Source organism: Scyliorhinus torazame, chromosome 2 (assembly GCF_047496885.1).
Source record: "Scyliorhinus torazame isolate Kashiwa2021f chromosome 2, sScyTor2.1, whole genome shotgun sequence".
Classification (NCBI taxonomy): Eukaryota; Metazoa; Chordata; class Chondrichthyes; order Carcharhiniformes; family Scyliorhinidae; genus Scyliorhinus; species Scyliorhinus torazame.
The window spans coordinates 201103512-201118166 of NC_092708.1; the positions used below are offsets into that span (position 1 = coordinate 201103512).

Sequence of the window (14655 nt, forward strand, 5' to 3'; positions counted from 1 at the left end):
CGCTAAACCACCCCAGTACTTTCTCAATATTGTCTTCCCGATAATAAAATAATAAATTGGATAAAGTGAAACCTCCTGACTGTCTCTCTCTTTACCCCCTCCCCCCCCCCCCCCCCCCCCAAAAAAAAAATCTGGAGTCAGCCATTTCAACCAAGAGGGATTGTTCAACGGTTCCATGGAAAGTACAGCAACCAGGCCCGCCCAAGAAGGCCACCAAATGCATTGGCAGGACTAAACAAAGAAAAATCTGCAGTCACTGTCAACAAGATACCCCCCCCCCCCCCTCAAAACAATACCACACCCCAATATACATACAAAAAACAGTACAGCGCCCCAGTGGAGGGGGAGGCAGAGATAGTGGCGGCAATGGACGCAGAGAAGGCATTTGATAGGGTGGAGTGGGAGTATTTATGGGAAGTGTTAAGGAGGTTTGGGTTTGGGAACGGGTTTATTAGCTGGGTTAGACTTCTTTATGGGGCTCCAACGGCAAGCGTAGTTACAGGTCGACATAGATCAGAGTATTTCCGACTATATAGGGGAACAAGACAGGGATGCCCGCTGTCTCCATTGTTGTTCGCGTTGGCAATTGAACCTCTGGCCATGGCGTTGAGAGACTCCAGGGAATGGAGAGGGGTGATTAGAGGTGGAGAAGAACACCGAGTCTCGTTATATGCGGATGACCTATTGTTATACGTGTCGGACCCAGCGGGGGGAATGATAGAGGTTATGCGAATTTTGAGGGGGTTCGGGGATTTCTCGGGGTATAGGCTAAACATGGGGAAGAGTGAATTATTTGTGATACATCCAGGGGACCAGAGTAGAGAGATAGAAGGCTTGCCTCTAAGGAAAGTGGAAAGAAACTTCCGATACCTGGGGATTCAGATCGCTAGGAGCTGGGGAACCTTGCACAGACTTAATCTGACACGGTTGGTAGAACAAATGGAGGAGGACTTCAAGAGGTGGGACATGCAGCCTCTATCGCTGGCGGGCAGGGTGCAAGCAATTAAGATGATGGTCCTCCCGAGGTTCTTATTTGTATTTCAATGTCTCCCTATACTAATCACTAAGACCTTTTTTAATAAAATAGACAGGAGCATCACGAGCTTCGTGTGGGCAGGGAAAGTTCCGAGAGTAAGGAGGGGGTTCCTTCAGCGTAGTAGGGACAGAGGAGGATTGGCACTACCGAACTTGGGCGATTACTATTGGGCCGCCAATGTGGCAATGATACGTAAATGGATGATGGAGGGTGAGGGAGCGGCGTGGGAAAGACTGGAGAGAAAGTCCTGTAAAGGGACGAGTTTAGAGGCGCTGGTGACGGCGCCGCTACCGATCTCACCTAAAAAGTTTACCACGAACCCGGTGGTGGCGGCAACATTGAATATCTGGGGACAGTGGAGGCGACAGAGAGGGGTGCGGGGAGCCCTGGTGGGGTCCCCAATCAGGAACAACCATAGGTTCGCCCCAGGAAGAATGGATGGAGGATTTCAGAGCTGGTTCCAGTTGGGAATTAGGAGGGTGGGAGATTTATTTATAGATGGGACTTTTGCGAGCTTGGGAGCATTGGAGGAAAAGTATAAGTTGCCCCGGGGAAATTTCTTGAGATATATGCAGGTGAGGGCATTTACTAGACAACAGGTGAGGGAATTTCCGTTGCTCCCGACACAGGGGATACAGGACAGGGTGCTTTCAGGGGTGTGGGTCGGAGAGGGCAAGGTGTCAGAGATTTACCGAGAGATGAGGGAAGAGGGGGAGGAGTCGGTGGGCGAACTAAAAGGAAAGTGGGAAGAAGAACTAGGGGAGGAGATAGAGGAGGGTATGTGGGCTGATGCCCTAAGCAGGGTAAATTCCTCTTCCTCATGCGCCAGGCTTAGCCTGATTCAATTTAAGGTGCTACATAGAGCACACATAACGGGAGCAAGATTGAGCAGGTTCTTTGGAGTGGAGGACAAATGTGGGAAGTGTGGCGGGAGCCCGGCAAACCACGCACATATGTTTTGGGCATGCCCGGCACTGGAAGGGTATTGGAAGGGAGTGACGGGAGTGATTTCGCGGGTGGTGAAGGCCCGGGTCAAACCAGGCTGGGGGTTAGCTCTATTTGGAGTTGCGGAAGAGCCGGGAGTGCAGGAGGCGAAAGAGGCCGACGTTGTGGCCTTTGCGTCCCTAGTAGCCCGGCGCAGGATCCTACTCATGTGGAAGGAGGCGAAACCCCCCGGACTGGAGGCCTGGGTAAATGATATGGCGGGGTTCATTAAACTGGAGCAGATAAAGTTTGCCCTGAGAGGATCGGCTCAAGGGTTCACCAGGCGGTGGCAGCCATTTCTCGACTACCTAGGGGAACGTTAGAGGGAAGACAGATGACCAGCAGCAGCAACCCAGGGGGAGGGGTGGGGGGGCGGGTTAGTTTAGGTCAAAGATAAAGGGGTTTTGTTACTTGTGTATTGTTTAAAATTTCTGTATTGTTATTGTTGCGTTTGCTTTGTAAGAGGGGAAAAATTGTTGTTTGGGAAAAAATTTTCAATAAAACATTTATAAAAAAAAAAACAACAGCGAACTAAAACTATTAAAACCCCACTTCTAATAAACCTAACCCCAAACAGAACAAAAACACTGAAGCTCATTATCCAAAACAAAACTAATATAATGAGCTGCAGTCACCGCTACTGCATCACTCCCATTTGCTAACTCTTCCGCTAGCAGGGCAGCGCCTGCCCAGAGTGAAGAAAAATGCTCACAGAAAAAGGTCACCGAAGAGTAAAAATCCTTTAAAATATAGTGTTCTAATAGGGAGCTGTATATTTTCACAACAGTTATAACAAATAGATCAACCCCCCCCCCCCCCCCCCCCTGGAATTAACCCCCACCCAAGTCCAAGTTGCAAAACGTTCAACCCACACAAGAACAATGAAATGCAAACATGAACAAGGAACCCCAGCAACTCCCCATTATCCACAAGCCCACCCTCAACATCCAAAAAAGCTCAAAAACCTCAGTCAACCCACACCCCAACCCATGCTTTTTTGCAAAAGGATCCACCTCCTCTGGCGCATCAAAAAAGGTTTCCCCCCTCATAAGTCCCTCTTAGCCACTCCGGTTACACCACCCCAAAACGGACTCCACTTTTACACAGGACGTCTTTGGCCTTGTTGAATGTTGCCCACTTCTTTGCCAGCTCTGCTCCCATATCCTGATAAAGCCTGATGGCGTGGAATTCCCATTTCTAGTAGCAGTGCTCCTTTGCTCATCTCCCGGCCGGCTCTTTTTCTTGAAAGCTGTGAAACTTCACAATTCAAAAAAAATAAATTTAGAGTACCTGATTATTCTTTTTCCCAATTAAGGGGCAATTTAGTGTGGCCAGTCCACCTATCCTGTGCATCCTTTTGGGTTGTGGGGGTGAGACCCACACAGACACCGGGAGAATGTGGAAACCCCACACAGACACGGAGAATGTGGAAACCCCACATGGACAGTGACCTGGGGCTGGGGCCGAACCCGGGTCCTCGGCGCTGTGAGACAGCAGTGCTAACCACTGCGTCACAGTTTTTGTTGTGAGTGAATGCAAATAGCAGAGAATTGGTTTGATCCATCGACCCCTGGGTTATGGGCCAGCACCCCTCCGCTGCACCACTCTGCTCTGAAACGTCACCATTGCTGTTCCCGGTGGTTCATTGGAACTTGGCTTCCGTCAGAATGTCCTGTGGGCTCGATCCAGCTCATGAAGGGATGTGAGTCCACCCTCCCCCACCATATTCCTAAACATTTTTGCAAAATATTCTGTGGGCGATGGGCCTTCCATCCTCTCTGGCAATGCCAGAACATGAATATTTTGCTTCTTTGAATGATTTTCCAAATCATTCACTTTGGCCTTCAGCGCTTTATTCGCCTCAGCCATCAAAGAGATCTCCACTTCCAGAGAGACAATCTGACCGCGATGCCTCACCAGAGAAACCTTGATGCTTTTACTGTCTTGTTGGCCTTCTCCAACGCCAACCAAATGGGAGCCAGGCACTTCCATCGACTTGCGGTGGGCCCCCGACACTACCCGCCATTGCTTCTCAAACTCCGCCACCAAGTTGCCGGTAAGCATCGTGGCCGCTAGTGGAGTGGCCAGAGTCACAGAATCTGCCTCCTCCATTTTCTCAATCAACGAACCCCGAGAAGCTTACGATTCAGTTGATGAACTTCTGCCTTCAGGCTCTCTCTCTCTCTCACAATCTCTCTCTCTTCTCTCTTCCCCCCCCCCCCCCCCCCCCCCACGGGGTCTTCCTGGGCATTTTCTCTTTGTCGGCACCTTATTCCATTACACGAGTGGGTCTTTAAACAAAAGTACCCCCAGAAACTGGATGAAAAGGGCTAAAAAAAACAGTACCCTAGGGGGAGCCACCTCCTGCACGTCATCCCACTACATAACGCCATCAGAAGTTCCACGACTTGCATTTTATAGTGCCTTTGTCATAGTGAAACATCCCAGGGTGCTACTCAGAGCCCTCGTCAAAATTGAAATAGTTGCAGAGTCAGAAAAGGAAATGCTAAAACTTTGGTTCACGGTAACCATTCAGTTGCGAAGGACGCCAGAGCCCGTCCCGATCTCGTGCTGTCACATCAGGGTTCCCCTCTTTAAATCAATCTGGAGCAGGATCTCTCACTGATTTTATTTCTCTTTGGTAATCCTAGAACAATCATCTGTTGTGTCCTTGGCACATCCCCAGTAGAGCCTGCGGATTGAACCTGAGACTATCCTGGTCGTTCTCATTATTTATTCAAATAGACCTTGTTACAACATTTTGCAAATCGTCTGTTTTTATTTTACATAATACGGTTTATGGGGATCCTTGCTCAAGCGTAACATTTCTTGGCTCACCAATTGCACTTTCATCAGGATTCAACTATGCTGCTAACCAATTAATAAACCCCACGAGAGGCAGGAGACTACTTTTTCCTCATTAATTTACTGAATTTGCCATTAATCACTCGAGGGGACAAGCAGACTGTTAGCTTTCACAATAATTAATTGAAGTGGGAGTCTGGCCAATATGTCGCCTTTTACAAACCTCACCTTCAGGGTACTACTAATAGTCAAGCAGTTAACTGGCCCATAACTTTTCCTCTTTACTTCATAGTTTTTCCTTGCGCTCGATTATCTCTCTGCCATATACAAAGGTGCATGCCCTTCCAGTTGGCCACTGGCTCAGTAGCCAGCGCTCTCATCCCCCCAAGTCCAAAAGTTGTGGGTTCAAGTCTCACTCCAAAGACTTGAGCACAAAGCCTAGGCTGACACAGTGCAGTACTGAGAGAGTGCTGCACAGAGGACCCGGGTTCGAATCCCGGCCCTGGGTCACTGTCCGTGTGGAGTTTGCACATTCTCCCCGTGTCTGCGTGGGTTTCACCCCCACAACTCTAAGATGTGCAGGTTAGGTGGATTGTCCACGCTAAATTGCCCCTTAATTGGAAAAAAAAAATATTTGGGTACTCTAAATTTATTTTTTTTAAAACAGGAAGGATGTGAAGATCTTGGAGAATATGCAGAGGAGACTTGATGGATTGATATCGGAGACAAGTTACTTCTGTTATGTGGAGGGAATGAAGAAGTTGAGATTGCTCTTAAAGCAGAGACGGTGAATTGAAGATTTAACATCAAAATAAGAAGGGGTTTTGATTGAATAAATAAGGAATCCACCAGCAGGACAGCAAGAGAGTTATGATTATTAGTTTTCCCCCTGAACATACAGATCTACCAGTATGGTATTGTCTTTGAGTGGAGCCAGGAGAACATGGAGCCAGCCTATGTGTTCTTTGATACAATATACTGTGGTTAAAAGGTATTGTCCTGCAGCGCTCTATCCCATTCATGACATACATAAGGATTTATGATTCCATTAAAAGGATTCTTGGACCTCTTTGTGGGGGGGGGGGGGGGGGAGGGGGGAGGAGGGGGGGGGGGGGGGGGGAGGGGAGGGGGGGAGCTCCCAGTCTGCTGTAAACATTTTATAATGGTTGTGGGAAAGCTCAAACCATTAAAGTAGGGCTTGAGCACAATGCAGAGGTAGTGAAAACAAAGACTTGAATTGTTTGCATATTTCTTGACCTCAGGATGTCTCAAAGCGTTTCCCAGCCAATTAAGTATTTTTATGTAGTCACTGTTGCATTGTAGGACAAGCACAGCAAGCTCCCGCACACAGCAGTGTGTTAGTGACCAGACAATTTGTTTTTAGTGATGATCGTGGAATTCCAACACCGCAGAAAGAGGCCACTCGGTCCATCGAGTCTACGTCAACCCTCCGAAAGAGCACCCCACCAATATTCACCCCCCCCTGTCCTATCCCCATTACTTGCCGTGTTGATCATGGCCAATCAACCCAACCTGCACATCTTTGGATAGTTGAAGGATAAATATTGACAATAGAAAAAAATTCTCCTGCTGTTCTTTGAAAAAAGTGTCATCCTTTGCATTTACCTGAGACGGCAGACTGATCTCAATTTAAATGTCTCATTCAAAAGATAGGGGGCGGGATTCTCTGTTTTGCTGGCGCCCGGAAGTTTCCCGACGGCTTGGGGCTGCCCCACAATGGGAAATCCCATTGACCAGCTGGCGTAACGGAGAATCCCGCCGGCGGGGCGGGGCGGAGAATCCAGCCCAGGAGCTCCCACATTGCAGCAACACTGCACTGGAATTCCAGCCTAGGGTTTTGTGCTGAAGTCTTTGGAGTGGATCTTTTTTTTAAATTTAGAGTACCCAATTAATTTTTTCCAATTGAGGGGCAATTTTAGCCTAGCCAATCCAGCTACCCTGCACATCTTTGGGTTGTGGGGGCGAAATCCACGCAAACATGGGGAGAATGTGCAAACTGCACACGGACAGTGACCTAGGGCCGGGATCGAGCCTGGGACCTCGGTGCCGTGAAGCAGCAATGCTAACGACTACGTCACCCTGCTGCCCTGTTGGAGTGGGCAATCATCTAATTCAGAGACCGGGAATGTTACCACCGAACCCAGGCTGTACCTTTGCCAACCTGAAGGAATATTTCACTGTGACTTCCTAATTTCACAACACATCATTCCCGGAGAGGCTGAGCTGAAATTCTAATAGGCAGTCCCCAAAAGATTAAATGAAAGTCTTTAAAGGTCCCGTTCTTAGCTGAGTTTGCCATTCTTGGTCGGGGCTTGTAGTTGGCTTCATCACCCCAGGGTCAAGGAAGGGAACCTAGGGCAGACTTCTTGCTGCTGGTGTAGGCAATGGGAGCCAGCTCCACGTTTGAATGGTTTGTCAACATCCATTGTCTCGGCTGACGTGTGAATAATGACCACTTGGAAGGGCCATGAGGAGACTGCCAAGGCCAATGGATCGTTATTCTTAAAGGTAATGTCTTCAAGAAAGTAGAGGAGGAGAGAAAATAATTGTTCTTAAAAAGAAAATGTCATTGCAACAACTTAGCTTTACATAGTGCATTTAAAGTAGTGAAACATTCGACTTCCGGTGGCATCTACGAAGAAGGCGGCTATGAGGGACTAAGTCGCACATTTGGTGGCTCACGCTCAGGTCAGACTTTTGGACCTTTTCCCCCCGATTTTCTACCGGACTTGAACTGTAAAACTGAAGACCGAGGCAATTGTGTACTGAATTCCCACACTGGTGCATGGAGAGAAGGACTAGAGTGCTCGTAAAGGCAGAAACAGAAAGACAGAGAAGACTTGGGCTGACGCTGCAGCAGGAGATAGCATGGTGGAGGACCGGACCTCTGGTTTGTCGACCCAGCGGTCAACGCAGCAGCTGATGCAAATTATTCACGAAGGCTTTGCTAAGCAGAAACAGGACTGCTTGGACCTGATAAAAGAGTCGATTGAGTGGCTGGAGCTTAGATTGGACGCCCAAGATTGGGCGATCCAGAAGGTGGAGAAGGCGCTGGCTGAGCAGGAGGAACATCAAACTGCGGTGGAGTTGGAGGTGGGGATGCTGAGAGACCAGCAGAAGAGGCTCCTGGAGAAGGTGGCGGACCTAGAGAATAAGTCCCGCCGGCAGAACTTGAGAATCGTTGGGCTCCCGGAGCGGTCCGAAAGAGCGGACGTTGGGGCATATATCGCAGATATGTTTGAGAAGCTGCTGGGGGATGGGGCGTTCCCCCGACCCTTGGATTTGGACAGGGCTCACAGAGCACTCATGAGGAAGCTGCGAACGGGAGACCCCCCCCCCCCGATGGTGGTGAGATTCCACAGGTACTTAGATAAGGAGCGCATTCTACAGTGGACCAAGCAGACATGGAGCTGTAAGTGGGACAATAGTATCCTGCGGGTCTACCACGACCTCAGTGTAGAGGTGGCCAGGAGAACAGCACTTTTACTTCGAGTTGCCTGAGGACGCGCTGAATTTCGTGAAAAGGAAAGGACTGGTGGTGGACTAAGAACTTTTGAACTTTGCTTCAACGTTCATGTTTTTGTTTGTTTTTGTTTCTCTGTTCTTTTTTTTTGGATTTGTGGAAGCTGTTTGTAATGCCTTCTGTATTGATTTGGGACCAGTAGCAGAGCTGAGTGAGTTAAGGTTTTCATTTGCACTGTTGTGGGATGGAGGTGTGCTTGTTTAGATTTTGGTGTTTTTTCTGTCAGGCAATTGTGTGGGGATTGTTTGATGTTGGAGTATGTTTGTATGAGCGGGGGGAAGGTGGGGAGGGAACAATAGATCGGAGACTATCCGGGGATGGGGGCCACCAAGTTGGCAGGGCGGGCTAGCTCACGGAAGTGCAATCGAGGGTGTGCATATGTTCGGTTTATCAAAGGGGTTGGGTTACGGAGTGTTGTTACTGGGTGGGGGGAGGGGGGAACATGTTCTGCTGACGAGGGAAGGACTTGGGCCAAGGGACAGAGATGAGGTTGGGGGCGGAGGCTGCCTGGGGGCAGCTCCAAAAAAGGGGATGGCTGATTGGCGAAGGGGGGGCAATGTGCCCCCCAACTAGGCTGATCACCTGGAATGTTCGAGGGTTAAACGGGCCGGTCAAGAGGGCACGTGTGTTCGCGCATCTTAGGGGACTGAAGGCGGGCGTGGTAATGCTGCAGGAGACGCACCTTAGAGTAACTGACTAGATTAGATTGAGGAAAGGCTGGGTCAGTCAGGTCTTTCACTCGGGACTGGATACAAAGACTAGAGGGGTCGCGATCCTTATCAATAAGCAGGTGGTGTTTGAGGCGGGTAGAACAGTTTTTTGGATGTGGGAGGTCGGTACATTATGTTAAGTGGGAAATTGGAGGGGTGCAGGTGGTATTAGTAAATGTGTATGCGCCAAATTGGGATGATGTGGAGTTTATAAAGAGGATGCTGGGGAAGACACCGGACCTGGACTCGCACAGGTTGGTTATGGGAGGGGACTTCAACACAGTTATTGACCCTGGCTTGGACCGGTCAAGCTCGAAAAAGGGCAGGGTGCCAGCAATGGCAAAGGAACTAAAAGGGTTCATGGAGCAGATGAGGGGGGTGGATCCATGGAGATTTGGGCAGCCGAGGGTGAAGGAGTTCTCCTTCTACTCACACGTGCATAAAGTGTACTCCTGGATCGATTTCTTCATTTTGAGCAGGGCCTTACTGGCAGGGGTGGTGGACACTGGGTACTCGGCGATCACAATCTCAGACCATGCTCCGCACTGGGTTGACCTGCAGGTTAGTAAAAACAGTAACCAGCGCCCGCACTGGAGGTTAGATGTGGGACTTTTGGCTGACCAAGGGGTGTGCGAGCGGCTGAGGAAATGTATTCAGAACTACCTGCAGGTCAACGACACGGGAAATTTCAGCAACGATGGTCTGGGAAGCACTGAAGGCGGTGGTCAGAGGGGAGCTGATCTCGAAAGGGGCCCATAGGGAGAAGGTTGACAGGGCAGAGACGGACTGACTGGTTAAGGAGATACTATAGGTCGATAGGCGGTATGCGGAGACCCCAGAGGCAGGGCTTTCAAGGGAACGGCGGAGGCTACAGGCGGAGTTCGGCTTGTTAACCACAGGGAGGGCGGTGGTGCAGCTGAGAAAGGCGAGGGGGCGATTTATGAGCATGGAGAGAAGGCCAGCAGAATGCTTGCACAGCAGCTTAGAAAGAGGGAGGCAGCCAGGGAGATAGGGAAAGTAAATGACGGAGATGGGTACCTGGTTGGAGATTCAGCAGGAGTAAAAAAGGCGTTTTAGGGATTTCTACAGTAGGCTGTATAGGTCGGAACCCCCTTCGGGGCCGGGGGGGGAATAGGCACTTCTTTGGGGGGGGGGGGGGCTGAATTTCCCAATGGTGGACGGGGAGCTGGTCGAACGGCTGGGGGCCCCGATCAGGTTGGAAGAGATAGTGGAGGGTCTGAAGGCCATGCAGGCGGGTAAAGCCCCGGGGCCGGACGGGTACCCAGTGGAGTTTTACAAAAAGTTCTCTGGGATATTGGGGCCGGTGTTGATGAGGATGTTTAATGAGGCAAGGGAACAAGGGGTGCTGCCCCCGACGATGTCACAGGCCACGATTTCGCTGATTCTGAAGAGGGACAAGAATCCGGAGCTGTGTGGGTCCTACAGGCCGCTGTCCCTGTTGAATGTGACGCCAAACTGCTGGCCAAAATTTTGTCATCCAGGATTGAGGATTGTGTTCCATATGACCATAAGACATAGGAGCGGAAGTAAGGCCATTCGGCCCATCGAGTCCACCCCACCATTCAATCATGGCTGATTTCAACTCCATTTACCCACTCTCTCTCCAAAGCCCTTAATTCCCCGAGAAATCAAGAATTTATCAACTTCTGTCTTAAAGTCACTCAACGTCCCGGCCTCCACCGCCCTCTGTGGCAATGAATTCCACAGACCCACCACTCTGGCTGAAGAAATTTCTCCTCATCTCTGTTCTAAAGTGACTCCCTTTTATTCTAAGGCTGTGCCCCGGGTCCTAGTCTCCCCTGCTAATGGAAACAACTTCCCTACATCCACCCTATCTAAGTCATTCATTATCTTGTAAGCTTCTATTAGATCTCCCCTCAACCTCCTAAACTCCAATGAATATAATCCCAGGATCCTCAGACGTTCATCGTATGTTAGGCCTACCATTCCTGTGATCATCCGTGTGAATCTCCGCTGGACCCGCTCCAGTGCCAGTATGTCCTTCCTGAGGTGTGGGGCCCAAAATTGCTCACAGTATTCTAAATGGGGCCTAACTAGTGCTTTATAAATCTTCAGAAGTACATCCCTGCTTTTATATTCCAAGTCTCTTGAGATAAATGACAACATTGCATTTGCTTTCTTAATTACGGACTCAACCTGCATGTTTACCTTTAGAGAATCCTGGACTAGGACTCCCAAGTCCCTTTGCACTTCAGCATTATGAATTTTGTCACCGTTTAGAAAATAGTCCATGCCTCTATTCTTTTTTCCAAAGTACGAAGTCTTACAACACCAGGTTAAAGTCCAACAGGTTTGTTTCGATGTCACTAGCTTTCGGAGCGCTGCTCCTTCCTCAGGTGAATGCAGAGGTCTGTTCCAGAAACACATATATAGACAAATTCAAAGATGCCAAACCATGCTAGGAATGTGAGCATTAGCAGGTGATTAAATCTTTACAGATCCAGAGATGGGGTAACCCCAGGTTAAAGAGATGTAAATTGTATCAAGCCAAGACAGTTGGTAGGATTTTGCAGGCCAGATGGTGGGGGATGAATGTAATGCGACATGAATCCCAGGTCCCGGTTGAGGCCGCACTCATGTGTGCGGAACTTGGCTATAAGTTTCTGCTCGGCGATTCTGCGTTGTCGCGGGTCCTGAAGGCCGCCTTGGAGAACGCTTACCCGGAGATCAGAGGCTGAATGCCCTTGACTGCTGAAGTGTTCCCCGACTGGAAGGGAACACCCCCACTACTTGCCTTCAAACAACCGCGCAACCTCAAACGAACCATTGTTTGCAGCAAACTACCCAGTCTTCAGAACAGTGACCACGACACCACACAACCCTGTCATGGCAATCTCTGCAAGACGTGCCAGATCATTGACATGGATACCACTATTACACGTGAGAACACCACCCACCAGGTACGCGGTACATACTCGTGCGACTCGGCCAACGTTGTCTACCTCATACGCTGCAGGAAAGGATGTCCCGAAGCGTGGTACATTGGCGAGACCATGCAGACGCTGCGACAACGAATGAACGGACATTGCGCAACAATCACCAGGCAGGAATGTTCCCTTCCAGTCGGGGAACACTGTAAAGATTTAATCACGTGCTAATGCTCGCATTCCTAGCATTGTTTGGCATCTTTGAATTTGTCTATATATGTGTTTCTGGAACAGACCTCTGCATTCACCTGAGGAAGGAGCAGCGCTCCGAAAGCTAGTGACATCGAAACAAACCTGTTGGACTTTAACCTGGTGTTGTAAGACTTCGTACTGTGCCCTCCCCAGTCCAACGCCGGCATCTCCACATCATTTTTCCAAAGTGCAAGACCTCGCACTTGCCCACGTTGAATTTCATCAGCCATTTCTTGGACCACTTCCGGACGTTATTGGGGAGGACCAGACCTTAAGGGTAGGCAGTTGACCAATGTAAGAAGGTTGTTAAATGTGATCATGATGCCCCCGAAAGGTAGGGAGGTGCAGGTAGTGATCGCAATGGATGCAGAAAAGGCTTTTGATTGGGTAGAATGGGATTATCTGTGGGGGGTACTGGCCCGGTTCAGATTTGGGCGGGGCTTTATTGACTGGGTCATGTTGCTGTATCAGGCTCCTGTGGCAAGTGTACGGACGAATAGGACAACATCGGACTATTTTAGACTGCACCGGGGGACGTGACAGGGATGCCCCCTCTCCCCACTGTTCGCGCTAGCTGTAGAGCTGTTGGCAATTGCTCTGAGAGCCTCAAGGGGCTGGTCCCGGGGAGTGTGGAGCACAGAGTCTCGCTCTATGCAGATGACCTGCTTCTGTATGTATCGGACCCATTAGAGGGGATGGAAGAAATCATGAGGATGCTAGGGGAATTTGGCCGGTTTTCTTTTCAGGGTATAAGCTAAATATGGGGAAAAGTGAGATGTTTGCAGTCCAGGCGAGGGGACAGGAGAGGCGATTGGGGGAGCTACCATTTAGATTAGTAGGGGGAAGCTTTAGATACCTAGTCATTCAAGTGGCGCGGGAATGGGACCGGCTGTATAAATTAAATCTGGCCCGACTAGTAGACCAAATGAGGGATGAATTTCGGAGATGGGATGCGCTCCCGTTGTCATTAGCTGGGAGGGTGCAGACGGCGAAGATGACGGTCCTCCCAAGATTCCTGTTCGTGTTTCAATATCTCCCCATCTTTATTCCGTGGTCCTTTTTTAAACGGGTCAACAAAGTGACCTCTGGCTTTGTTTGGGCGGGCAAGACCCCGCGGGTAAGGAAGGTAATGCTTGAGCGGAGTCGGGGAGAGGGCGGGCTGGCGCTGCCAAATTTTAGTAACTACTACTGGGCGGCGAATATAGCCATGATCAGGAAGTGGGTGGTGGGGGTCGGCATGGGAGCGTCTGGAGACGGCTTCATACAAGGGCACCAGTTGATAACTGCGCCTCTGCTGTTCCCGCCGGCACAGTACTCCACCAGCCCCGTGGTGGTGGCGGCCCTGAGAGTCTGGGGGCAATGGAGAAGACATGTGGGAGCAGAGGGAGCATCGGTCTGGTCCCCAATCTGTAATAATCGCCGGTTTGCCCCAGGAAGTATGGATGGGGGGTTCCGGAAATGGCGGAGTGTAGGGATTGAGAGGGTGGGGGATATGTTTATAGAGGGGAACTTTCCGAGTATGAGGGCGCTGGAGGAGATGTTTGGGTTGGCGAGGGGAAACAAATTCAGGTATCTGCCGGTGCGGGACTTCCTACGTAAACAGGTGTATACCTTCCCGCTCCTACCGCTAAGGAGGATTCAGGACAGGGTAGTTCCCAGAGGGTGGGTAGGAGAACGGAGCGTCTCGGACATTTACAAGGAACTTATGGGGTCAGAGGAGACGCAGGCCGAGGAGCTAAAGTGCAAGTGGGAGGAGGAGCTGGGAGGAGAGATAGAGGATGGTCTATGGGTGGACGCGTTGGGTAGAGTCAACGCGTTCGCCACATGTGCCAGGCTCAACCTGATACAATTTAAGCTTGTTCACCGGGCTCACATGACAGTGGCCCGGATGAGCAGATTCTTTGGGGTGGAAGACAGGTGTGCAAAATGTGCGGGAGGACCAGTGAACCATATCCACATGTTCTGGGCATGTCTGAAGCTTGGGTGATTTTGGCAGGGGTTTGAAGATGTTATGTCCACGGTGCTAAAAACAAGGGTGACACTGAGTCCAGAGGTGGCGATTTTCGGGGTGTCGGAAGACCCGGGAATCCAGGAGGAGAAAGAGGCAGACGTTCTGGCCTTCGCTTCCCTGGTAGCCCGGAGACGGATACCATTAGCTTGGAGGGACTCGAAGCCCCGAAGTCAGAGACCTGGCTATCGGACATGGCTAGCTTTCTCTGTTTGGAGAAAATCAAATTCGCCCTGAGAGGGTCACTGTTCGGGTTCGCCCGGAAGTGGCAACAGTTTGTCGACTTCTTCGCAGAAAATTAATCGTCCACAGAAGGGGGGGGGGGGGAGGGGGGTTAGTTTAGGTTAAAGTAGGGGATCAATAAAGGTGGGACCTGTAAGGGAGGGAGACGGCTTTTGTACTATGTT

The 14655-nt window shown here is 50.1% G+C and overlaps 1 protein-coding gene across 2 annotated transcripts in view; it reads left to right on the forward strand.

Moving 5' to 3' along the window:
* Positions 1-14655, forward strand: part of plekhm3 (pleckstrin homology domain containing, family M, member 3) — a 181950-nt gene that overhangs the window by 155077 nt on the left and 12218 nt on the right. The gene's annotated exons all lie outside the window — the stretch shown is intronic.